Source organism: Pelophylax lessonae (assembly GCF_965119305.1).
Source record: "Pelophylax lessonae genome assembly, chromosome: 9".
In the NCBI taxonomy this organism is placed as follows: Eukaryota; Metazoa; Chordata; class Amphibia; order Anura; family Ranidae; genus Pelophylax; species Pelophylax lessonae.
Window position 1 is genome coordinate 1,956,465 of NC_138776.1, and position 27,079 is coordinate 1,983,543.

The window sequence follows — 27,079 nt, forward strand, 5'->3', positions numbered from 1 at the left end:
ACTCTATTCCTAACCCTAACCCTAACTCTAACCCTAAACCCTTAGAGTTTCCCTAACTTTAACCCTAACCCTGACCCAAACTCTAACTGTAAACCCTTAGGGTTAGGGTAAACCTAACCCTAACCCTTAGAGTTACCTTAACCCTAACCCTAACTCTAACCCTAATGCCAACCCTAACCCTTAGAGTTACCCTAACCCTAACTCTAACTGCAACCCTAACTCTAAACCTAACCCTAATCCTAACTCTAACCCTATCTCTAACCCTAACCCTAACCCTTAGAGTTACCCTAACCTCAACCAAAACCCTTAGAGTTACCTTAACCCTAACTCTAACCCTAACCTCAACCTGAACCATAACCCTAACACTAACCCGAAACCCTTAGCTTTACCCAAACTCTAACCCTGACTCTAAACCTAACTCTCCCTCTAAGTCTAACCCTAACCCTAATTTTAACCCTAACTCCAACCCTAACCCTAACTCTAACCCTAACCCTAACTCTAACCCTAGCTCTAAACCTAACCCTTAGAGTTACCTGAACCCTAACTCTAACCCTAACCTCAACCCGAACCCTAGCCCTAACCCTAACTCTAACCCTAAACCCTTAGGGTTAGGGTTAAACCTAACCCTAACTCTAACCCTTAGAGTTACCCTAACCCTAACTCTAACCCTAACTCTAACCCTTAGAGTAACTGTAACCCTAACTCTAACCCTAAACCGAACTCAAACCCTAACTCTAACTCTAACCCTAACTAACCCTAACCCTAACTCAAACTTTAACTCTAACCCTTACCCTAACTCCAACCGTAACCCTAACTCTATCCCTAACCTTAACCCTAACTCAAACCCTTACTCTAACTCTAACCCTAACTAACCCTAACCCTAACTCTAACTTTAACCCTAACCCTTACTCTAACGCTAACTCTAACTCTAACCCTAACTCTAACCCTAACTCAAACTCTAACTAACCCTAACTCTAACCCTAACTCTAATCCTAACCCTAACTCTAACTCTAACTCTAACCCTAACCCTAACCCTAACCCTAACTCTAACTTTAACTCTAACCCTAACTCTAACCCTTACCCTAACTCTAACCCTAATCTAACCCTAACTCTAACCCTAACTCTAACTCTAACTAACCCTAACTCTAACCCTAACTCTATCCCTAACCCTAACCCTAACTCTTACTCTAACCCTAACTTTAACCCTTAATCTAACCCTAACCAACCCTAACCCTAACCCTAACTCTAACTCTAACCCTAACTCTAACCCTAACCCTAACTCTAACCCTAACCCTAACTTTAACCCTAACCCAAACCCTAACCCTGACCCAAACTCTAACCCTAACCCCTAGAGTTACCTTAACCCTAACCCTAACTCTAACCCTAACTCTAACCCTAACCCTTAGAGTTACCCTAACCCCTAACTCTAACCCTAACCTCAACCCTAACCCTAACCCAAATCCTAACTCTAACCCTAACTCTAAACCTAACCCTAACCCTTAGAGTTACCCTAAACCCTAACTCTAACCCTAACCTCAACCCAAACCCTTAGAGTTACCTTAACCCTAACTCTAACCCTAACCTCAACCCGAACCATAACCCTAACCCTAACCCTTAGAGTTACCCTAACTCTAACCCTAACCTCAACCCTAACCCTAATCCTAACTCTAACCCTAAACCATAACCCTAACATTAACCCTAACCCATAGAGTTACCCTAACCCTTAGAGTTACCCTAACTCTAACCCTAACTCTAACCCTTACTCTAACCCTAACCCTAACTCCAACCCTAACTCTTACCCTTACTCTAACCCTAACTCCAACCCTAACTCCAACCCAAACTCCAACCCTAACTCTAACCCTAACCCTAACCATAACCCTAACTCTAACCCCAAGCCTAACCCTTAACTTAGGGTTCGGGGTTAGAGTTGGAGTTAGGGTTAACCATGTAAAAGATGTAGAACATCAGTTTGATAAGGGTTAGTGTTAGGGTTAAGGCTAACCCTAACCCCAACTCTAACCCTTAGGGTAAGGGTTAAACCTAACCCTAACTCTAACGCTTAGAGTTACCCTAACCCTAACTCTAACCCTAACTCTAACCCTAACCCTTAGAGTTACCTGAACTCTAACTCTAACTCTAGCCCTAACCCTAACCCTTAGGGTAAGGGTTAACCCTAACTCTAACCCTTAGGGTAAGGGTTAAACCTAACCCTAACTCGAACCCTAACCCTAACTCAAACCCTAGCTCTAAACCTAACCCTTAGAGTTACCCGAACCCTAACTCTAACCCTAACCTCAACCCGAGCCCTAACCCTAACTCTAACTCTAAACCCTTAGGGTTAGGGTTAAACCTAACCCTAACTCTTGCGCTTAGAGTTACCCTAACCATAACTCTAACCCTAAATCTAACCCTAACTCCAATCCTAACTCCAACCCTAACTTCAACCCTAACTCTAACCCTAACTCTAACCCTAACCCTAACTCTCACCCTAACCATAACCCTAACTTTAACCCTAACCCTAACTGTTACGGAACAGGGCACCCCTGAGCAGGTACCTCCGTTGACAGACGCTCCTAGTGCTTCCCGAGGGCTCCAAGCACTCCACCAGACACCGTAAGCACTTCAGACTCCACGAACCGCCGCAGCTTGGTTAGGGTCTTGGCATCTCCTACCCACCCTGGACCAACGACAAGGCCCCAGGTTCCTGTGCGTGAACCTCTCTTTCCCCAGAGAGTGCAGCACGAACAAGCTCTTACACAAGCTCTTATAAGAGCTTAGTGATTCTCTAAGGGAGTATGGAAGACCATAGCAATCCCTGCGGCAGATTCCCCCAATAACGAGACAAAGCTCCGAGATGAGGGTAAAACAGGAACAACATTTATTGGAAGAACAGAGCACACTTTTATACAGAAATTGGAACATCCCTCCCCCAACAACCGCCTTCCCATTGGTCAATTGCAAAGCACTTGCAGTCCTCACCAAGGTCCTCTCCAGTATATGCAAATGAGGGCTTGAGAATGAGTCAATAGTGATTGGTCAGATAGCTTTGACCAATGCAAGGAGACAGAAGCCCCAGGGGGCAATCAATGCACACAACAGTCAGACACAGAACAATGGTTCCCTAGCGAGCCCTCAATACACATCACTCTGAGTGTAAATAGACCGCCCGTCTCCTCAGAACTTCCTGTAATGCCCATATTAGGAGTTGGCTTCCTGTTCCTTACAATTTACAGGAATACGTTTTAGCTTCCAGGAGAGGCAAGGCTCCATTAGCCACATGTTTAAAGAAACACAAAAGGACACAAAAATGCATAACTCCCAGTCTACTGAACAGAACCCCTACATTCAACCCATCCCCAGATAGCCTGGATCTGAGCGCTCAACATATCCAAACAGAGCTCAGATGCCACAAACACAGTCAAATCGCCATGGAGCCAAAGTCTTTTAAAGTCTGGTCCATAGTCCAAAGGCAGCAGGCGGGCAACCAGGCTCCTCCAATGCAATGTGGCGAGACTGGTCTCGTCACATCTCTCCCCCTTTCCAAAAAGACTAACAGGGTACCTGACCTTCTGCCGGTCAGTGCCCTTGTTAGTCCAGCAGCCCACCCACAAAACAGAAACAGCAGTACAGCCCACCCAAAAGAACTGGCTACTACACCTGGGTAGAAGAGAAATTTGTCCATGTCCAGGTGCCTCACCTTGGCTGTGTGGAAGACTGGCAGACTGCCTTGGTGGGTTGCTGAGTGGGCAGAGACCAGCGGTACTCTGCCCTGGTGCCAGCGCTACCACAGAAGTAGCCTGGTTGGAGACGGGTTGTTGGAGGGGGAGACCGACTGTCTCCCCTTTGGCTAAACAGCCCTGTTGCTGGGGGTCAGGACCGACTGTCCCTACCCCCTGTGCTGTGAGTGCAGAGACCACGGTCCCATCTGCACTGTTGGGGGGCTTACTGTCTCCCCCTGGTATGTTAAGCTGCTGCTGTGGGATGGAGACTGGGCTCCCAATTCCCAATAGCTCAATCTGCCGCTGGGGGACAGGACCAACTGTGTCTGCCCCCTTTAACTCAATCTGCCGCTGAGGGATGGAGACTGCGCTCCCAATTCCCTGGATATCACTCTGCCAATGGGGAGAGGGGGTAACAAGCTCCTCTCCCAAATATACTTCCAGCCCCTGGGGAGGGAGACCGACTGTCTCTGCTCCCAATACAGTGTCCTGTTGCTGGGGAAAGGAGACTGGGCTCTCTATTCCCTGTAGGATATTCTGCCGCTGGGGAATGGAGACTGGGCTCCCAATTCCCTGCTGTATCTCCCGCTGGGGAATGGAGACTGGGCTCCCAATTCCCGCCACATCACACTGCCGCTGGGGAATGGAGACTGGGCTCCCAATTCCCAAAAAATCAAGCTGCCGCTGGGGAGGGAGGACACTGCTCTCCTCTCCCTGTACTTCACACTGCCTTCCCGGCATATAACTCTGCTGCTGGGGAATGGAGACTGGGTTCTCCTCTTCCCTTAACTGTACCTGCCGCTGGAGTTCCTCCCAACGTGCCAGCTGGCCCTCTTTCTCTGCCCTGTCTAGCAGAGTCCCGAACACTAAGTTCTTCACGAACCGCTTGGATCTCTCCAGTGGATTGGGTCCGAAAAAGTTCAGCCGTAACCACACCATACGGTCATATTCTCTCAGAGAGTATCTGTACTCCACTGCTGGTTCCATGCTGGTGCTGTCAGGGTCGCTGTACTGGGACATGCGTTGCCCTCAATTGTAAAATCCAGAGCAATGGTGTCTCCTGTAGCTGTCCTTCTGGCCGTAGGAACGATCTCGCCGCTTGCCACCAATTGTTACGGAACAGAGCACCCCTGAGCAGGTACCTCCGTTGACGGATGCTCCTAGTGCTTCCCGAGGGCTCCAAGCACTCCACCAGACACCGTAAGCACTTCAGACTCCACGAACCGCCACAGCTTGGTTAGGGTCTTGGCATCTCCTACCCACCCTGGACCAACGACAAGGCTCCAGGTTCCTGTGGGTGAACCTCTCTTTCCCCAGAGAGTGCAGCACGAACAAGCTCTACACAAGCTCTTACAAGAGCTTAGTGATTCTCTAAGGGAGTATGGAAGACCATAGCAATCCCTGCAGCAGATTCCCCCAATAACGAGACAAAGCTCCGAGATGAGGGTAAAACAGGAACAACATTTATTGGAAGAACAGAGCACACTTTTATACAGAAATTGGAACATCCCTCCCCCAACAACCGCCTTCCCATTGGTCAATTGCAAAGCACTTGCAGTCCTCACCAAGGTCCTCTCCAGTATATGCAAATGAGGGCTTGAGAATGAGTCAATAGTGATTGGTCAGATAGCTTTGACCAATGCAAGGAGACAGAAGCCCCAGGGGGCAATCAATGCACACAACAGTCAGACACAGAACAATGGTTCCCTAGCGAGCCCTCAATACACATCACTCTGAGTGTAAATAGACCGCCCGTCTCCTCAGAACTTCCTGTAATGCCCATATTAGGAGTTGGCTTCCTGTTCCTTACAATTTACAGGAATACGTTTTAGCTTCCAGGAGAGGCAAGGCTCCATTAGCCACATGTTTAAAGAAACACAAAAGGACACAAAAATGCATAACTCCCAGTCTACTGAACAGAACCCCTACATTCAACCCATCCCCAGATAGCCTGGATCTGAGCGCTCAACATATCCAAACAGAGCTCAGATGCCACAAACACAGTCAAATCGCCATGGAGCCAAAGTCTTTTAAAGTCTGGTCCATAGTCCAAAGGCAGCAGGCGGGCAACCAGGCTCCTCCAATGCAATGTGGCGAGACTGGTCTCGTCACACTAACCCTAACTCTAACTCTAACCCTAACCCTAACTCTAACTCTAACCCTAACTCTAACCCTAACTCCAACCCTAACTCCAACCCTAACTCTAACCCTAACTCTAACCCTAACTCTAACCCTAACCTTAACCCTTAGAGTTACCCTAACCCCTAACTGTAACCCTAACCTCAACCCTAACCCTAACCCTTATCCTAACTCTAACCCTAGCTCTAACCCTAACCCTTAGAGTTAACCTAACCCTAACTCTAACCCTAACCTCAACCCAAACCCTTAGAGTTACCTTAACCCTAACTCTAACCCTAACCTCAACCCGAACCATAACCCTAACACTAACCCTAACCCTTAGAGTTACCCTAACCCTTAGAGTTACCCTAACTCTAACCCTAACTCTAACCCTTACTCTAACCCTAACCCTAACTCCAACCCTCTTACCCTAACTCTAACCCTAACCCTAACTCTAACTCTAACCCTAACTCTAACCCTAACTCCAACCCTAACTCCAACCCTAACTCTAACCCTAACTCTAACCCTAACCTTAACCCTTAGAGTTACCCTAACCCCTAACTGTAACCCTAACCTCAACCCTAACCCTAACCCTTATCCTAACTCTAACCCTAGCTCTAACCCTAACCCTTAGAGTTAACCTAACCCTAACTCTAACCCTAACCTCAACCCAAACCCTTAGAGTTACCTTAACCCTAACTCTAACCCTAACCTCAACCCGAACCATAACCCTAACACTAACCCTAACCCTTAGAGTTACCCTAACCCTTAGAGTTACCCTAACTCTAACCCTAACTCTAACCCTTACTCTAACCCTAACCCTAACTCCAACCCTCTTACCCTAACTCTAACCCTAACTCCAACCCAAACTCCAACCCAAACTCCAACGCTAACTCTAACCCTAACTCCAACCCTTACCCTAACTCTAACCTTAACCCTAACCATAACCCTAACCCTAAGCCTAACCCTTAACTTAGGGTTAGGGGTTAGAGTTGGAGTTAGGGTTAACCATGTAAAAGATGTAGAACATCAGTTTGATTAGGGTTAGTGTTAGGGTTAAGGCTAACCCTAACCCCAACTCTAACCCTAACTCTAACCCTTAGTGTAAGGGTTAACCCTAACTCTAATCCTTAGGGTAAGGGTTAAACCTAACCCTAACTCTAACGCTTAGAGTTACCCTAACCCTAACTCTTACCCTAACTCTAACCCTAACTCTAACCCTAACCATAACTAACCCTAACCCTAACCCTAACCCTAACTCTAACCCTAACCCTAACTCTAACCCTAACTCTAACCCTAACCCTAACCCTAACCCAAACTCTAACCCTAACTCTAACCTTAACTCTAACCCTAACCCTAACTCTCACCCTAGCTCTAACTCTAACCCTAACTCTAACCCTAAATAACCCTAACTCTAACCCTAACTCTAATCCTAACTAACCCTAACTCTAACCCTAACTCTAATCCTAACCCTAACTCTAACTCTAACCCTAACTCTAACCCTAACCCTAACTCTAACGTTAACTCTAACCCTATTTCTAACCCTAACCCTAACTCTAACCCTAACTCTAACCCTAACCTTAACTATAACCCTAACTCTAACCCTAACTCTAACCCTAACTAACCCTAACTCTAACCCTAACTCTAATCCTAACCCTAACTCTAACTCTAACCCTAACTCTAACCCTAACCCTGACTAACCCTAACTCTAACCCTAACTCTAACTCTAACCCTAACTCTAACCCTAACCCTAACTCTAGCCCTAACTCTACCCCTAACTCTAACCCTAACTCTAACCCTAACCCTAACTCTAACTCTAACCCAAACTCTAACCCTAACTCTAACCCTAACTCTAACCCTAGCTCTAACCATAGCTCTAACTCTAACCCTAACCCTAACTCTAACCCTAACTAACCCTAACTCTAACCCAAACTCTAATCCTAACCCTAACTCTAACCCTAACTTTAACTCTAACCCTAACCTTAACCCTAACCCTAACTCTAACCCTAACTCTAACCCTAACCCTAACTAACTCTAACCCTAACCCTAACTCTAACCCTTAGAGTTACCCTAACCCTTACTTTAACCCTAACACAAACCCTAACCCTGACCCAAACTCTAACCCTAAACCCTTAGGGTTAGGGTTAAACCTAACCCTAACCCCTAGAGTTACCTTAATCCTAACCCTAACTCTAACCCTAACCCTTAGAGTTACCCTAACCCCTAACTCTAACCCTAAGAGTTACCCTAACCCCTAACTCTAACCCTAACCTCAACCCTAACCCTAACCCTTATCCTAACTCTAACCCTAACTCTAACCCTAACCTCAACCCGAACCATAACCCTAACACTAACCCTAACCCTGAGAGTTACCCTAACCCTTAGAGTTACCTTAACTCTAACCCTAACTCTAACCCTTACTCTAACCCTAACCCTAACTCCAACCCTAACTCCAACCCTAACTCCAACCCAAACTCCAACCCTAACTCTAACCCTAACTCCAACCCTAACCCTAACTCTAACCCTAACCCTAACCATAACCCTAACTCTAACCCTAAGCCTAACCCTTAACTTAGGGTTAGGGGTTACAGTTGGAGTTAGGGTTAACCATGTAAAAGATGTAGAACATCAGTTTGATTATTGTTTGTTTCAGGGTTAAGGCTAACCCTAACCCCAACTCTAACCCTAACTCTAACCCTTAGGGTAAGGGTTAACCCTAACTCTAACCCTTAGGGTAAGGGTTAAACCTAACCCTAACTCTAAAGCTCAGAGTTACCCTAACTCTAAACCTAACCCTAACCCTAGCTCTAAACCTAACCCTTAGAGTTACCCGAACCCTAACTCTAACCCTAACCTCAACCCGAACCCTAACCCTAACTCTAAACCCTTAGGGTTAGGGTTAAACCTAACCCTAACTCTTACGCTTAGAGTTACCCTAACCATAACTCTAACCCTAACCCTAACTCTAACCCTAACTCTAACCCTAACTCCAAGCCTAACTCCAAGCCTAACTCCAACCCTAACTCCAACCCTAACTCCAACCCTAACTCTAACCCTAACTCTAACCCTAACTCCAAGCCTAACCCTAACTCTCACCCTAACCATAACCCTAACTTTAACCCTAACTCTAACCCTAACCCTAACTCTAACCCTAACTCTAACCCTAACTCCAACCCTAACTCCAACCCTAACTCCAACCCTAACTCTAACTCTAACCCTAACTCTACCCCTAACTCCAACCCTAACCCTAACTCTAACCATAACCCTAACTCTAACCCTAAGCCTAACCCTTAACTTAGGGTTAAGGGTTAGAGTTGGAGTTAGGGTTAACCATGTAAAAGATGTAGAACATCAGTTTGATTAAGGTTAGTGTTAGGGTTAAGGCTAACCCTAACCCCAACTCTAACCCTAACTCTAACCCTTAGGGTAAGGGTTAACCACAACTCTAACTCTAACCCTTAGGGTAAGGGTTAAACCTAACCCTAACTCTAACCCTAACCCTAACTCTAACCCTAGCTCTAACCCTAACCCTTAGAGTTACCTGAACCCTAACTCTAACCCTAACCTCAACCCGAACCCTAGCCCCAACCCTAACTCTAACCCTAAACCCTTAGGGTTAGGGTTAAACCTAACCCTAACTCTAACCCTTAGAGTTACCCTCACCCTAACTCTAACCCTTAGAGTTACCCTAACCATAACTCTAACTCTAACCCTAACCCTAACCCTTAGAGTAACTGTAGCCCTAACTCTAACCCTAACCCTAACTCAAACCCTAACTCTAACTCTAACCATAACTAACCCTAACTCTAACTTTAACTCTAACCCTAACCCTAACTCCAACCCTAACCCTAACCCTAACCCTAGGTCTCAGGGTGGAATGCGGTCAATGTAGGTCCCCAGCAAGCCAACGCGTTTCGCTCAAGGCTTCCTCAGGGACTGAGAGACCATGACAGACCGGTATTTCTATAGATAATATAAAACATGACAAGGTAAGTATTAGTCACTTATAAATCTATTAGAAAATCATCAATAGCATTATTATACATTGTTACAACTGGTTCTGGTTTTGTACTGACCCTTATTTGTAATGACTCAGAGAGGTGACAAAGTTGTGGCAGCACAGATACTGATTAGAGGTCACTGCTTCCATATTCAAAATACAATCTCCATGTTAGCATCATATATATTCATTACGCTGGATTCAAGTGTTTAGACCCTCGATTCACCACAAAAGCAAGGCTGTGAAATAAAGTACCATATGGATATGTATTTATGTCTGTTCCATATACTACCAAATATTTCTGTCGTTTCTCCAATAGGAGTGGTATATTAACCCACCTTACAGTCTCTACTGATGGTAATTTTTTTGGGAAACTCGACTACCCAAGCCCTTTCTTTGGTATGTTCACAATTATGGATACTCAACGTTAGGTATAAAAGATCTATAGATATAAAATAAATGATATCAACGAAGATTATCATATACCTATTTAATGGTATGTACAGGTTAGGAACCCAGAATAGTGAGGGCCGATAGATGTGAGTATATTGATGGTCAATTCCAAAAATGAAGCCATCAGACAGAGAGAAAGTAATTAACCAAGGTAAGAATGGAAAAAATAGGGAACAGACTTCTATCTATTGATGGTACAGACATCAATCAAGGCAAGATGGGATAAAAATGGGGTACAGGCACCCACCTATTATGGTGTAGTGCCTGTACCCCAACTCTAACCCTAACTCTAATCCTAACCCTAACCCTAACTCAAACTCTAACCCTAACTCTAACCCTTACTCTAACCCTAACTCTTACCCTAACTCTAACCCTAACTCTAACCCTAACCTTACCTAACCCTAACTCTAACTTTAACTCTAACCCTAACCCTAACTCTAACCTTAACTCTAACCCTAACTCTAACCCTAACCCTAACTCTAACCCAAACTCTAACCCTAACTAACCCTAACTCTAACCCTAACCCTAACTCTCACCCTAGCTCTAACTCTAACCCTAACTCTAACCCTAACTAACCCTAACTCTAACCCTAACTCTAATCCTAACCCTAACCCTAACTCTAACTCTAACCCTAACTCTAACCCTTACTCTAACCCTAACCCTAACTCTTACCCTAACTCTAACCCTAACTCTAACCCTTACCAACCCTAACTCTAACCCTAACCCTAACTCTAACCCTAACTCTAATTCTAACTCTAACCCTAACCCTAACTCTAACCCTAACTCTACCCCTAACTCTAACCTTAACTCTAACCCTAACCCAAACTCCAACTCTAACCCGAACTCTAACCCTAACTCTAACCCTAACCCTAGCTCTAACCCTAGCTCTAACTCTAACCCTAACCCTAACTCTAACCCTAACTAACCCTAACCCTAACTCTAATCCTAACCCTAACTCTAACCCTAACTCTAACCCTAACCCTAACTTTAACTCTAACCCTAACCCTAACTCTTACCCTAACCCTAACCCTAACCCTAACCCTAACTCTAACCCTAACCCTAACTAACTCTAACTCTAACTCTAACCCTAACTCTAACCCTAACCCTTAGAGTTACCCTAAACCTAACTTTAACCCTAACCCAAACCCTATCCCTGACCCAAACTCTAACCCTAACTCTAACCCTAACCCTAACCTCAACCCTAATCCTAACTCTAACCCTAACTCTAACCCTAACCCTTAGAGTTAACCTAACCCTAACTCTTACCCTAACCTCAACCCAAACCCTTAGAGTTACTTTAACCCTAACTCTAACTCTAACCCTAACCTCAATCCGAACCCTAACCCTAACCCTAACCCTTAGAGTTACCCTAACTCTAACCCTAAACCTAACCTCAACCCTAACCCTAATCCTAACTCTAACCCTAAACCTTAGAGTTACCCTAACCCTAACTCTTACCCTAACCTCAACCCAAACCCTTAGAGTTACCTTAACCCTAACTCTAACCCTAACCTCAACCCAAACCATAACCCTAACACTAACCCTAAACTTAAGTCACCCTAACCCTTAGAGTTACCCTAACTCTAACCCTAACTCTAACCCTAACCCTAAGCCTAACTCTAACCCTAACTCTAACCCTAACTCCAACCCTAACTCTAACCCTAACTCCAACCCTAACTCCAACCCTAACTCTAACCCTAACTCCAACCCTAACCCTAACCCTAACTCTAAACCTAACCCTAACCATAACCCTAACTCTAACCCTAAGCCTAACCCTTAACTTAGGGTTAGGGGTTAGAGTTGGAGTTAGGATTAACCATGTAAAACATGTAGAACATCAGTTTGATTAGGGTTATTGTTAGGTTTAAGGCTAACCCTAACCCCAACTCTAACCCTTAGGGTAGGGTTAAACCTAACCCTAACTCTAACGCTTAGAGTTACCCTAACCCTAACTCTAACCTGATTTTTACCCGAACTCTAACTCTAACTCTAACCCTAAACCCTTAGGGTTAGGGTTAAACCTAACCCTAACTCTAACCCATAGAGTTACCCTAACCCTAACTCTAACCCTAACTCTAACCCTAACCCTAACTCTAACCCTAATCAAACTGATGTTCTACATGGTTCTAGATGGACTGGTAGCTGATAAATAATCACTGTTCAGTCACTTAGAACTTAATAAAGCTCCTTCCTTTTTGCCTATTTTACTTTTTTTTTTAAAAAAAAAGTTTGAATTTTCGAATTTGGTTTGAACATCCCGATTTGTTTGAAGTTCTACGAACCAGCGAACAGCCAATGTTCTGCTCCAACTTAGGTTCAACTCAAACTCGAAGCTCATCTCTATGGGTGACTATTTGCAGAAGGTGAGACATTATATACGGGAAATCATGGAGATGGTAGACGACCCATGGGGTCTGCCTGTTTCATAACACAAAAAATACAATAAAACAATACAAGAATACGGTAATACCTAAATTATTAAATGTAGCAAAAGAGGCAATACCAAAAAAGTGGGTACACCCTTAAAGCTCTGCGATGAGAGATTGGTTCAAAAGAGTAAAATATATCTACAAAATGGAATTTCTGAGCAGTCGCGGAGAAGATCAAATAAAGAAATTTTCCACCATATGGGAAAAATGGGTAGAAAATTAAGAAAACGAGGAAATACCCGGAAATATGGAATGAATAAGAGGGAAAAGGGGGGGGAGGAGAAAGAGAGTAGAGAAGATAAAAAAAGATATAAAATGGCTAAATATGGGAAAGTAGGGAGTGAAGGAGAGGGGAATCGGCAATTTTGTATATAAATGTTTTGAACAGCGATATATGTGTTGTTTACTCTTTTTTATTGTATATGGAAAATATAAATAAAGGAAAAGTAAAAAAAGATCATCGACACTTCGGGTTCCTCCCAGAGCTGCGCCTGTCTAAGGGTCGTTAAAAAAAAAAAAATGAATATGTAAAAATTTAATAAATAAATTGGCTCAACAAAATCAACAGAATATGAAAAAAATAAATAAAATAAAGAATGGCTCAACAAAATCAACAGAAAATGAAAAAGTAAAATAAAAAAAAAATGTCTCAACTAAATCAACAGAATATGAAAAAAATATATAATTAAAAGATTGCTCAAGAAAATCAACTGAATTTGAAAAAATTAAATAAAAAAATAAAAAAGTCTCAGCAAAATAAACAGAATGTGAAAAAAAATTAAATGAATTAAAAAAAATTAACTTCACAAAATCAGCAGAATATGAAAAAATAAAAAAAAATGGCTCAACAAAAATCAGCAGAATATGAAAAAATAAAAAAAAATGGCTCAACAAAAATCAGCAGAATATGAAAAAAAAAATTAAAAGATTGCTCAACAAAATCAACAGAATTTGAAAAAATAAAATTAAAAAAAAAGTCTCAACAAAATCAACAGAATATGAAAAAATAAAAAAAAAAAGCTCAACAAAATCAACAGACTATGAAAAAAAAAGATATAAAATGGCTAAATATGGGAAAGCAAAGTGGGGAGGGAAGGAGAGGGGAATCAGGAATTTTGTATACAAATGTTTTGAACAGCGATATATGTGTTTTTTTACTCTTTTATATTGTATATGGAAAATATAAATAAAGGAAAAGTAAAAAAAAGATCATCAAAACGTTGGGTTCCTCCCAGAGCTGCGTATGTCTGAGGGTTGTTCAAAAAAAAAAAAATGAATATGAAAAAATTTATTAAAAAAAAAGGCTCATTAAAATCAACAGAATTTGAAAAAATAAAATAAAAAAATTGCTCAACAAAATTAGCAAAATATGAAAAAAAAAATGGCTCAACAAAATCAACCGAAAATGAAAAAAAAAATAAAATAAAAAATAATTGTCTCAACAAAAGCAACAGAATATGAAAAATAATAATAATTAAAAAGATGGCTCAACAAAATCAACAGAATTTGAAAAAATAAAATAAAATAAAAAGTCTCAAAAAAATCAACAGAATATGAAAAAATAAAATAAAAAGTCTCAACAAAATCAACAGAATAGGAAAAAAATAAAATAAAAACATGGCTCAACAAAATCAACAGAATATGAAAAAATAAAATTAAAAAAATGGCTAAACAAAATCAACAGAAAATGAAAAAAAAATAAATAAAATAAAAAATGGCTCAACAAAATCAGCAGAATATGAAAAAAAAAATTAAAGGTGGCTCAACAAAATCAACAGAATATGAAAAATCTAAAAAAAACATGGCTCAACAAAATCAACAGAATATGAAAAAATAAAATAAAAAAAAATGGCTCAACAAAATCAACAGAAAATGAAAAAAAAAAAATAAAATAAAAAATGGCTCAACAAAATCAGCAGAATATGACAAAAATCAGCAGAATATGAAAAAAAAAATTAAAGGTGGCTCAACAAAATCAACAGAATATGAAAAAAAAAGATATAAAATGCCTAAATATGGGAAAGCGGGGAGGGAAGGAGAGAGGAATCAGGAATTTTGTATACGAATGTTTTAAACAGCGATATATGTGTTTACTCTTTTTATTTTATATGGAAAATATAAATAAATGAAAAGGAAAAGTAAAAAAAAGATCATTGACATTACGAGTACCTCCCAAAGCCGTGCCTGTCTGAGGGATGCTCAAAAAAACAAAATGAATATGAAAATATTAAATTAAAAAAAAAATGTCTCAACAAAATCAACAGAATATGAAGAAAATAAAAAAAATGGCTCAACAAAATAAGCAGAATATGAAAAAATAAAACAAAAATTGCTCAACAAAATCAAGAGGAAATGAAAAAAAAAATAAAATAATAAAAATGTCTCAACAAAATGAAAAGAATATGAAAACATTTAAAAAAATTAAAAGATGGCTCAACAAAATCAACAGAATATGAAAAAATAAAATAAACCAAAATAGCTCAACAAAATCAAGAGAATGTGAAAAAAAAAGAAGAGATATAAAATAACTTAATATGGGAAATGGAGGTGGGACGGAGAGGAGAATCAGGAATTTTGTATATGAATGTTTTGAACAGCGATATATATGTGTTGTTTACTCTTTTCTATTGTATATGAAAAATATAAATAAAGGAAAAGAAAAAGGAAAACAAAGATTATCGACACTTCAGGTTCCTCCCAGAGCCGCGCTTGTCTAAGGGTCGTTCAAAAAAAAATTAATATGCAAAAATTTAATTAAAAAATTGGCTCAACAAAATCAACAGAATTTGAAAAAATAAAATAAAAAACAAAAGTCTCAACAAAATCAACAGAATATGAAATAAATAAAATAAAAACATGGCTCAACAAAATCAACAGAATATGAAAAAAGGGGGTCGCTAAAAAGAAAATAATAATTAATATGACAAAATTAAATTAAAAAGATGGCTCAACAGAATTTGAAAACATAAAATAAAAAAATGTCTCAACAAAATCAACAGAATATGAAAAAAAAAATTAAAAGATGGCTCAAGAAAATCAAAAGAATTTGAAAAAATAAAATAAAAAACAAAAATGTCTCAACAAAATCAACAGAATATGAAGAAAATAAAAGAAATAAATAGCTCAACAAAATCAGCAGAATATGAAAACATTTTTTAAAATGGCTCAACAAAATCAACAGAAAATAAAAAAAACTATGAAATAAAAAATGGCTCAACAAAAAAATGGCTCAACAAAATCAACAGAATTTGAAAAAATAAAATAAAAAAAGAAAGTCTCAACAGAATCAACAGATTATGAAAAAAAAAAAAAATCATGGCATAAAAACACGGCTCAACAAAATCAGCAGAATATAAAAATAAATGTAAAAACAAGTCTCAGAGCAAACTAAAGTGCTGAAGAAGTTTTTCTGAATCAGTCAAATGGAAAATCGTCAAACTTGAAGAAGAAAAACAAGAAAATGACCCTTTTATGGCGATGCCCCGATATGAAGGGTGTGATAATAGTCAGAGGAAGAAATTCATCACCCCCAGCAGAGCGGCCGCTGTGCTGATTGCGGCTTTCTGTGCTGCGAACTGAAAACTGACAGCGATGAGTTTTATTTCTCGTCTCGCTGTGACTGCATCTGTGCGTTCTCCTATAGAGGTCACCGCGTCACCACATCAAACCGCACAACAAAACATTTACCTAGATTACTGTAAGAGGGAACTACACAACCGCCAGTCTAATTATAACTTCCAGGGACAGTTTACTGCAGTGCAGGTGAGCGAGGACACCGAGGAACCGTCTCCTGTCCACAGCAACCAATAATAATCTTCCCTTTATTTCTCCACTGCAGACCGCACTGTCACCTTAAATCAGAGATCTGCTCTGCAAACTGTGACCCACGGGCTGAATACATCCAATTCTCTGTCACCATTCCTTCCACTGACACCAATGATGAGACACTATTCCTTCCACTGACACCAATGATGAGACACTATTCCTCCCACTGACTCAATGATGGGGCACTATTCCTCCCACTGACACCAATGATGGGACACTATTCCTCCCACTGACACCAATGATGGGGCACTATTCCTCCCACTGATACCAATGATGGGACACTATTCCTCCCACTGACACCAATGATGGGACACTCTTCCTCCCACTGATACCAATGATGGGACACTATTCCTCCCACTGACACTAATGATGGGGCACTATTCCTCCCACTGACACCAATGATGGGACACTATTCCTCCCACTGACACCAATGATGGGGCACTATTCCTCCCACTGACACCAATGATGGGACACTATTCCTCCCACTGACACCAATGATGGGGCACTATTCCTCCCACTGACACCAATGATGGGACACTATTCCTCCCACTGACCCCAATGATGGGACACTATTCCTCCCACTGACACCAATGATGGGACACTATTCCCCCCACTGACACCAATGATGGAACACTATTCCTCCCACTGACACCAATGATGGGGCACTATTCCTCCCACTGACACCAATGAAGGGGCACTATTCCTCCCACTGACACCCAATGATGGGACACTATTCCTCCCACTGATACCAATGATGGGGCACTATTCCCCCCACTGACACCAATGATGGGACACTATTCCTCCCACTGACACCAATGATGGGACACTATTCCTCCCACTGACACCAATGATGGGACACTATTCCTCCCACTGACACCAATGATGGGACACTATTCCTCCCACTGACACCAATGATGGGACACTATTCCTCCCACTGACACCAATGATGGGACACTATTCCTCCCACTGACACCAATGATGGGGCACTATTCCTCCCACTGACACCAATGATGGGAAACTATTCCTCCCACTGACACCAATGATGGGGCACTATTCCTCCCACTGACACCAATGATGGGAAACTATTCCTCCCACTAACACCAATGATGGGACACTATTCCCCCCCCCCCACTGACACCAATGATGGGACACTATTCCTCCCACTGACACCAATGATGGGAAACTATTCCTCCCACTGACACCAATGATGGGGCACTATTCCTCCCACTGACACCAATGATGGGGCACTATTCCTCCCACTGACACCAATGATGGGGCACTATTCCTCCCACTGACACCAATGATGGGGCACTATTCCTCCCACTGACACCAATGATGGGGCACTATTCTCCCCACTGACACCAATGATGGGACACTATTCCTCCCACTGACACCAGTGATGGGACACTATTCCTCCCACTGACACCAATGATGGGGCACTATTCCTCCCACTGACACCAATGATGGGGCACTATTCTCCCCACTGACACCAATGATGGGACACTATTCCTCCCACTGACACCAGTGATGGGACACTATTCCTCCCACTGACACCAATGATGGGACACTATTCCTGCCACTGACACCAATGATGGGGCATTATTCTTCCCACTGACACCAATGATGGGGCACTATTCCTTCCACTGACACAAATGATGGGGCACCATTCCTCCCACTGACACCAATGATGGGGCACTATTCCTCCTCCTGCTGACCATAGGTGTTTTGTATTTTTTTTACACCCACTGACCACAATCTGGCTCCTCTGAAGTAAGAAGAACAGAAAACTGTCCCTTTGTTTAAAAAGTTTGGAGACCTCTTGTTTAAATCTTTATGATATTCCCCCATGGATCCAAGGACATAAAGCTGTTGGTCATATTCTGATCCATGTGGTTACTGAGCAGTGTGGTTGGACAGTCCCCTTCCCCCACCACTGTCTGACCATGCTGATAGCAAGAAGAAGTGTACTTAATAAAGTCTTGTCTCTGGCCGCAGTGCCATCTTTCAGTATACCAGGGGGCAGGGTCAGCTCAGAAAGAAGCTCAGTTAATGCTATGGTGCAGTGTATGGCAGTTGCAGATCTATCACACAGCACTGCAGCAATGACAAGAAATTCATTAGTAAACAAATTCAATGGTTATGTTACAGATCTGCAGCTGCCTTGTCTGCATCAGCAGATCTGTCTTTGCTGTAGCTCCCCCTAAATTGGGCTTCTGCCTGGGGAGGTGCTACCCTACCACAAGAACAAACAAAACTAAAAATGGCATTTTAATGCACAAGGGGGTAATGGATCAGATTGGGACCAAGTGCCACATGCGGATGGTCCCTGGGGGAGAAGGGGGGGGGGTATTTGAAAAATTAAGTGATAATTCTTTCATTTAGACACTGTGGAATATTTGCTAAGGTTGCTTCTGCAGGTCAATGAGACACTTTCCATGCTTGCCCTAATGTCGCCATCAGTCAGATTTTGGGTGATACACAATTCACCAATATTGTTTTGCCTAAATTCCCAATTAAACAAGCAGTCAACCCAAAGGTATTTTTTTGGTTATTAGTGGGGCCATAGCTTCTAATATGTCCTGGATACTCCAACAGTGAGAGTGTCAAGGTCTTACCTTGACCTCACATCGGCAGACAACCTGGCATCGGCAGACTACCCCCTTCTGGACTTGACCCCAGCTTGGATGACTACCCGCTTCTGGACTTGACCCCGGCTTGTTCCTGCTCTCACTTCCTCACTCTTGCTGTGCGTTCATTGTTGTTTACTCCAATAAACTGCTTTATTTTACCTACATCCCCATGTGGTCTGGTTTCCTGGCACCCTGACAGAGAGCTCCTCATCATAAATCCTGGCTCTGCTTCTGTCCTGTTTTTGGTGTTCCCGCCCACCTTTGGGTGTTCCAGCTACTCCTGTTGTAGCGCTCCCTTGCTTCGGGTTGTTAAGCCAGTTCATGCGCCATGGACTACAGGTAAATATTCAGTGGCGGTGGGTCTTAGAGCCTTATAACCATCGTCCTAATCCGCTACTTTTTTAGGCTCCTTACTAATTGTGGCCCTCAGTTCCTGTCAGGAAGAATTTCTTTGCACAATTACAGCAGGCCTCTCCATTAGCAGTGGTTCCAGACTTAGTCCAAAGGGGATCCTGCTGAACACCCAGGGCCCATTAGACATGGGGACCCAGATTGCCAAGACACGTGCACACAGGAGAACCTTTACTTCCAATGCCAGGCAGGGAGACCTGTCTCCAGTAGGCCACAAGCAGCAACCTGCCTATGAAGACCCTCATAACTGGCACACCAGTGTGCACACCAAAGAGCAACAGATCTCACCAACAAAGTCCCCAAAAGATAAATGTTTGTGGATGAGCCTGAAGTGCAAAATCCTCCAGGTTGACACCCTTGAAACACAGGCTTTCAGAAGCTCAGCCCTAATGCCCCTATAAAGTCACCCATGAAGGTCAAAGTACAGGTTTACCAAAAATAAAGCTCAGAAATATATTTTAGGGCTGTACTCAGGGTGTTATCATAGATCCCTGGAGAAGACCAAGACCAAACTATCCTATTAAAGATCACAAGCAACGAAAATTGCGCTTACCCAGCTCATATATGAAAGTATAATTGAGGATCCCAGGTGGGGGTTAGAATCTGTAAAGATTAGCTAGGGCTGAGAGACTCTGGTGGTGGGGCTAGCAATGTGGGACTGGCATTCATTTGGAAGGCCTTGCAAATGACAGCGAGACAGACCAAGGCAAAAAAAGAGGTTGCTAGGCATCTTTGTGGGCGGGCAATGAGTTGCATCCAGCTCTACGAGGGCAATATGAAAGGATGAATCAGATGAATATTTGGGGAGTTTAATCAGAGGCTGTTGCCAGGGCTAATTAGTGCCAAGCATCAAAGTCTCTGTGCGGAACAAGAATCAGGGCAGAAGAAAAGAAGCGTATTCAGTACAAGTGAGGTTAGCAACAAAGTTTAATAAAAACATGGAACCATTAGTCAAACTCTACTAATAGCAAATTAGGAGTGAAGAAATATGCCCATAAAAAAGAGCTTAACCTACCGACTGCTCGAGCAAACATGGACAGCTGAGGACATGAATAGAATACTGAGGCTCACCAAGCTATGCAGTGTCTCCAACTTACAAGCCAACCTCAATGCACTGTTTTATTGGGCAACTATGTGGCAAATGAGGTTTAATGTTGACAAATGTAAAGTTATGCACTTGGGGGCTAAGAACATAAATGCATCATACATACCAGGGGAAGTAAAACTGGGGGAGTCAATGGTGGAGAAGGATCTGAGGGGGTTATTGGTAGAGAAGGATCTGGGGGAATCCATAGTGGAGACGGATCTGGGGGAATCCATAGTGGAGACGGATCTGGGGGAGCCAATGGTGGAAAAGGATCTAGGGGAATGATCCATAGTGAAGAATGATCTGAGGGGAGTCAATGGTGAGGAAACATCTGGGGGAGTCAATGGTGGAGAAGGATCTGAGTGTTCAGATAGATCATAAGCTTAATGCCAAGCTGCGGTTTCCTTCTTGTATAAGCGAGGTATGGACTCCAGAGAGAGAGAGAGATATCATCCTTACAAATCATTAGTAAGACCTCATCTGTACAATCATTAGTAAGACCTCATCTGGAATATGCAGTTCAGTTTTGGGCTCCAGTTCTCAGAAAGGATATCCGGGAACTGGAGAAAGTGCAGAGAAGAGCAACCAAACTGATAAGAGGCATGGAGGAGCTCAGCTATGAGGAGAGATTAGAGGAACTGAATTTATTCTCTCTGGAGAAGAGGAGATTAAGGAGGGATATAATCACCATGTATAAATACATAAGGGGGGGATATGATCTCCATGTATAAATACATAAGGGGGGATATGATCTCCATGTATAAATACATAAGGGGGGATATGATCTTCATGCATAAATACATAAGGGGGGGATATGATCTCCATGTATAAATACATAAGGGGGGGATATGATCTCCATGTATAAATACATAAGGGGGGATATGATCTCCATGTATAAATACATAAGGGGGGAATATGATCTCCATGTATAAATACATAAGGGGGGATATGATCTCCATGTATAAATACATAAGGGGGAATATGATCTCCATGTATAAATACATAAGGGGGGATATGATCTCCATGTATAAATACATAAGGGGGGGATATGATCACCATGTCTTGTTGGGTGTAGGAACGTACCCACCCTTCTTGCTCGCTCCCAAGCTGGCCTATGAACAGCCCTACAATCATGCATGGGTTAAAGGGTTAACAGGGTAAATTATGTGGTGAGCGGGTGACATATCACCACCTTAAATAAAAGACTTGTTAAAACGTTTGGGTGTGTTTGTTTCTATGTTACATTCCTGTGAATAAGTAGGGGTACTATTTTTAAAGTAGACCCCCAGATTAGGATAAGCCCTTCACCCACAGACCCCCACAACCCCAGGCCAGGGTTTTGGGGAAGAGGCCCTTGTCCTCATCAACATGGGGACAACGAGCTTTGCCAGGGGAACCCCTTCTTGGCACGGCAGCCCTCCCATGTTGAGGGCATGTGGCTTGGTATGGTTTAGAAAAGAGGGTGCCCCCCCACGTTCCTGTCCGCCCATATTTTTCCTGGCCACGTAGGCTGCATGCTTAGATAACGGTCTTCACATTTTTTTCTCTTATTTTTTCTGTGCGGTTCTCCCTTAACCGTTTCCGGACCACCTACCGCATATTTACTGCGGCAGGCTGACCCTCCTGCGTGAACCGACATAGTGCTACATTGGTCACGCGCCTGCTGCTAAGGGGCGCACGCGCGCTGCCGCCGCGCGCTCCCGCCCCCCACTCAGCAGCGGAGACTCCGATGCACGGGGCAGGCAGCTCAGATTGCCGCCTGACACCCGCGATCGCTCCCCGCTGAGAGAGAAGGACGGTCAGATGTTGTAAACACAGCCGACCGTTTTTCTCCCTGATAAGGTTAACAGAGCCCCTGTGATCCTTCTATATATAGGATGGCATGTCTCTATGGTCATTTCACAAGCCACGCCCCCCACAGGTAGAATCACTCCCCTAGACTCACACTTAACCCCTTTATCACCCACAGTGTTAACCCCTTCCCTGCCAGTGTCATTAGTACAGTGACAGTGCATATTTTTAGCACTGATTACTTTTGTAATGTCACTGGTACCCCCAAAAGTGTCAAAAATGTCAGTCAGGGGTCCGATCTGTCCGCTGCAATGTCACAGTCCCGCTAAAACCAAAAATCGCAGATCGCCGCCATTACTAGTATAAAAAAAAAAAACCAATAAAAATGACATAAATCTTTCCCGTAGTTTGTAGACGTGATAACTTTTGCACAAACCAATCAAAATACGCTTGTTGCGACTTTTTTTAGCAAAAATATGTAAAATGTTAAAAAATGTTGTTAAAAAATGTTGACTTTAAATTTCTTTTTTTTTTTTTTTTTTTTTTGGGAATGTTACATATCAGAATGTGAAAAATATTTTTTTTTTTTTTTTTTTCAGAATTGTCGCTCTTTTTTTTGTTTATAGCGCAACAAATAAAAATCGCACAGGTGATGAAATAACACCAAAAGAAATCTCTGTTTGTAGGAAAACAAAGGACGTCAATTTAATTTGGGTAGAGCGTCGCACGCCCACGCAATTGTCGGCTAAAGTAACGCAGTGTTGAATCGCAAAATAGGGCCTGGTCGGGAAGGGGGTAAAATCTTCCGGTCTTAAAGCGGTTAATAATATGCTCATTGAGAATTTTTTTGTCAAAGACATGTAGCTAAATACATTTTGGCCTAAATATATGACAAAAATTGAATATATTGGATATTTTTTAACTGTCAAAGTAGGAAATGTCAATTTTTTTGCAAAAATTTTCGCTCTTTTTTTATTTTTATTTTTTGAAAATTTGTTTTTATTGAATTTTTGCACAAAAAAACAGACAAGACAATGCCACGCAGGGCGACAACCATAAACAGTGACAACAGGTCAAACCCCTCCCACACCACCCCCCACCCACCCCCCCCCACCCCAGGCTCCATCCAGCACGTCCAGTGGAAAAACAAAGCATCCATCAGTAATAGAGATACCCCTCAAGACTGCTCCAATTATCCAGTAGCAAGGTCATAGAACATTCTAGAGTAGTCCAGCACAGAGCCCACTAGCAGCAACCCCATGGCTTAGTCAATAAAAAAAAAAAAAATAGAGAGACTTCTATACATGCAGTAAGAGCACAATGAACAGGAATATATCACCGACCGGCATGGCCAAAACCAGACAGTCCCGAACAGTAGCACATAGAACACTAAAGCTGATCTACGGAGGTCGAGGCCGGAGAGTCTATCCATGTTTTCCATACTTTATCAAACTTGCGGGGGCATCCCCTACTGAGATACGTGGCCTTATAGAGCGGAGTCACTTTATTAACCAAGCCTTTCCAGAAAAGGATCGTGGGAGCCAAGGGACTCTTCCAGTGTAAGAGCAAAGCCTTGCGCGCATAGAAAAGCAGCAAGCTGACCAGAGTACGAACAGCCCTCGCAGGGGCCAAGCCATCCACCAACCCCAAGAGGCAAACCTCCACGGAGCTGGGGACCGGAATCTTAACCACCTCCACAATACAAGCTAAGACGGATGCCCAATAGTCCTTGACCACCGGGCACCCCCAGAAGATGTGACTGAAGTCCGCCGGTGAATGGGAACAACGCCAGCACTCCGCCGAGGCCGTCTGATAAATACGTGCCAGCCTCGCCGGCGTGTAATAAATCCGATGCAGAAATTTAAAGTGAATCAGACGGTCCCTCGCAGAGACCAGGTAGGCGAAGGGTGAACTCCACATATCATCCCAGTCATCACCATCCAGGTCAGGCACCTCCTCCACCCAGCGCTCCCGACATCTACGTACAGCAGGCGGAGCGACAGCGAACAATTCCCTGTACAATTCTGAGAGAGGCTTCCGCATACCCGCCGCTTGTATCGCTGTTTCAAGAGCTGAAGCTTTAATCACAACCCGAGAGGAACCGAATTGTGCCACAAACGCATGGCGAAGCTGGAGATAGCGAAAAAAATACCCATTTGGAAGATCATAACGCGCCTTCAGGGCATCAAAGGAGCACAGCTCCCCACCAGAGACAATATCGCCCAGCAACTTCACCCCCTTAACGGCCCAGATGGTAGGATCAGGGATCGAGGCAAAATGCGGAAACTTGGGGTTCCACCACAATGGGGAGGCCGGGGAAACACCAGTGGCTCCTGGCTCCACCAGCACCTGCATCTGTTCCCAGGCTTTGATGGTAGAACGCATCGTTCCTGTCAGCTGAAATGTAGCCCTGGACCCTCGATGCAGTAAAAGGCGAAGACTCTCATAGGAGCCCAAAACAGCCGCCTCCAGCACCGTGGCGGAGTCCCCATCGTCCCCTGCAAGCCAGCGTCGCGCCACCACTCCCTGCCCAGCCAGGAAATATTTATAAAGATCAGGTAAAGCCAATTCCCCCTGACCCCAGGGCTCCTGCAACACCTGCAGACCAATTCTAGGAGGAGAGGTACCCCAAATAAAGGAACCTATCAGGCCATGAACGCGGCGGAAGAAAGAACGCGGGACCCACACCGGGGAATTTCTAAGGAAGTATAGAAAGACAGGGAGAAGTTTCATTTTCACCAAGTTAATGCGCCCCAGAACCGACAAAGGTAAGTCGCGCCACACCTCCGCCCTGCGTTTAAAGACCTCCAGCAGTGGGTTAAGATTCAGAGTAAGATAATCCGCCACCCTCGCCGACACCCTGACTCCCAGGTAGGTGAACTCCGTCACCCATTTCAATGGTAGCGCCCCATCAGCTGCCGCAATGGCACCAGGATCAATAGGGAGCATAGTGGATTTATCCCAATTCACCCTTAGGCCGGAAAACTTTGCAAAAGTGTCTAGGATATTGAACACCGCCCGCAGAGAAGCATTGGGATCCTTCAAAAATAAAAGCATATCATCCGCATAAAGTGCCAGGCACTTCTTAATGGAGCCCACTTCCAGAGCCCCCACCTCCGGAGACGCACGCAACGCAATAGCCAAGGGTTCAATCATCAGAGAGAACAAAAAGGGCGAAAGAGGGCAGCCCTGCCTAGTCCCCCTACCCACTGCAAAAAATGGAGACAGGGAAGATCCAATCTTCAACGCCATACGCGGGGAGGAATACAAAAGGGAAATCCACTTGCAAAATTTAGGACCAAACCCCATGCGCCTCAGCACCACCCCCATGTACCCCCAATCCACCGTGTCGAAGGCCTTGGCAATGTCCAAGGACACCACCACCCTAGTGCCAACGGAGGCATGGGACACCTGCAAATGAGTAAACAGACGTCGAAGGTTGGTGTCCGTGGACTTGCCTGGCATAAACCCGGTCTGATCAATGTCCACCAGGGAAGGCAAGACCACCGCCAGCCTAGTAGCCAAGACCTTCGTGAGTATCTTGAGATCCACATTGAGTAAGGCAATGGGGCGATAGGAGGAACACAGGGTGTGATCCTTTCCCGGCTTGGGCAGGAGAACAACATACGCCTCGAGCATGGAACCCGGCAGGGCCCCCTGATCGAAACACGCAGCATACAATGCCTGGAGCCTGGGAGCCAGGGAGTCCGAGTACTGCCGATACCATTCCACCGGGAACCCATCAGGCCCCGGCGATTTATTGGAGGGAAAGGATGAGATGGCTCTCTCTATTTCCTTCAACGTGATGTCATTGTCCAGCCACGCACTGTCCTCACCCTCCAAGACCGGAACCGGCAAGCCAGATAAAAGGCGCTCCAACTCCTCCAGGTCATATGCAGGTAGGGGGGAATAGGTGTCAGAGTAGTAATCCATAAAGACCCGGGAGATCTCCCCCGGGTCCCTAACCAGTTCCCCCGAACTAGACTGGATGCACGGAACACTTACCGAAGCCCTCTGATCTGCCACCAAAAAGGCCAAAAGCTTACCATTCTTGTCTCCCTTCTCAAAAAGTGACTCCGCTCTATGTTTAAGGTTGGCATGCGCAAAATCAGTATCCAACAAGGCCAAACGCCTCCTGGCCTCCTCCAGGGCCGCATAGGCCGCCGGTCCCGGAGTGGCCGAGTATTCATCTTCCAACCTACGGACCTCCAGCAGAACAGCCTCCCTGTCAGCATTAGCCTCCCTACGAGATGCCTTAATCGCAGAGATGTAATGACCCCGCATAACCGCTTTGAAAGCATCCCACAGGACCACCCCTGCCGTGGACGAGGCATTATCTTCCCAATATGTAGGCATCTGGGGCTCCACCTGCTGCATCACCTTGTCAGTTTGTAGCCAACCCGGCGAAAGACGCCATGCACCCCTAGTTCTACCCGTTCCCACCCGCAGAGTCAATAGCAGTGGGTTGTGATCAGAGAGGCCACCCGCCAAATATGTAGCATCCTGGACCAAAGCAAGACAAGGCCCATTAGCAAAAGCCAGATCTATCCTGGACGCCGTTCTGTGCACCCCAGACCAACAGGAGTAGCCACGCACCCCAGGGTTTTTCCAGCGCC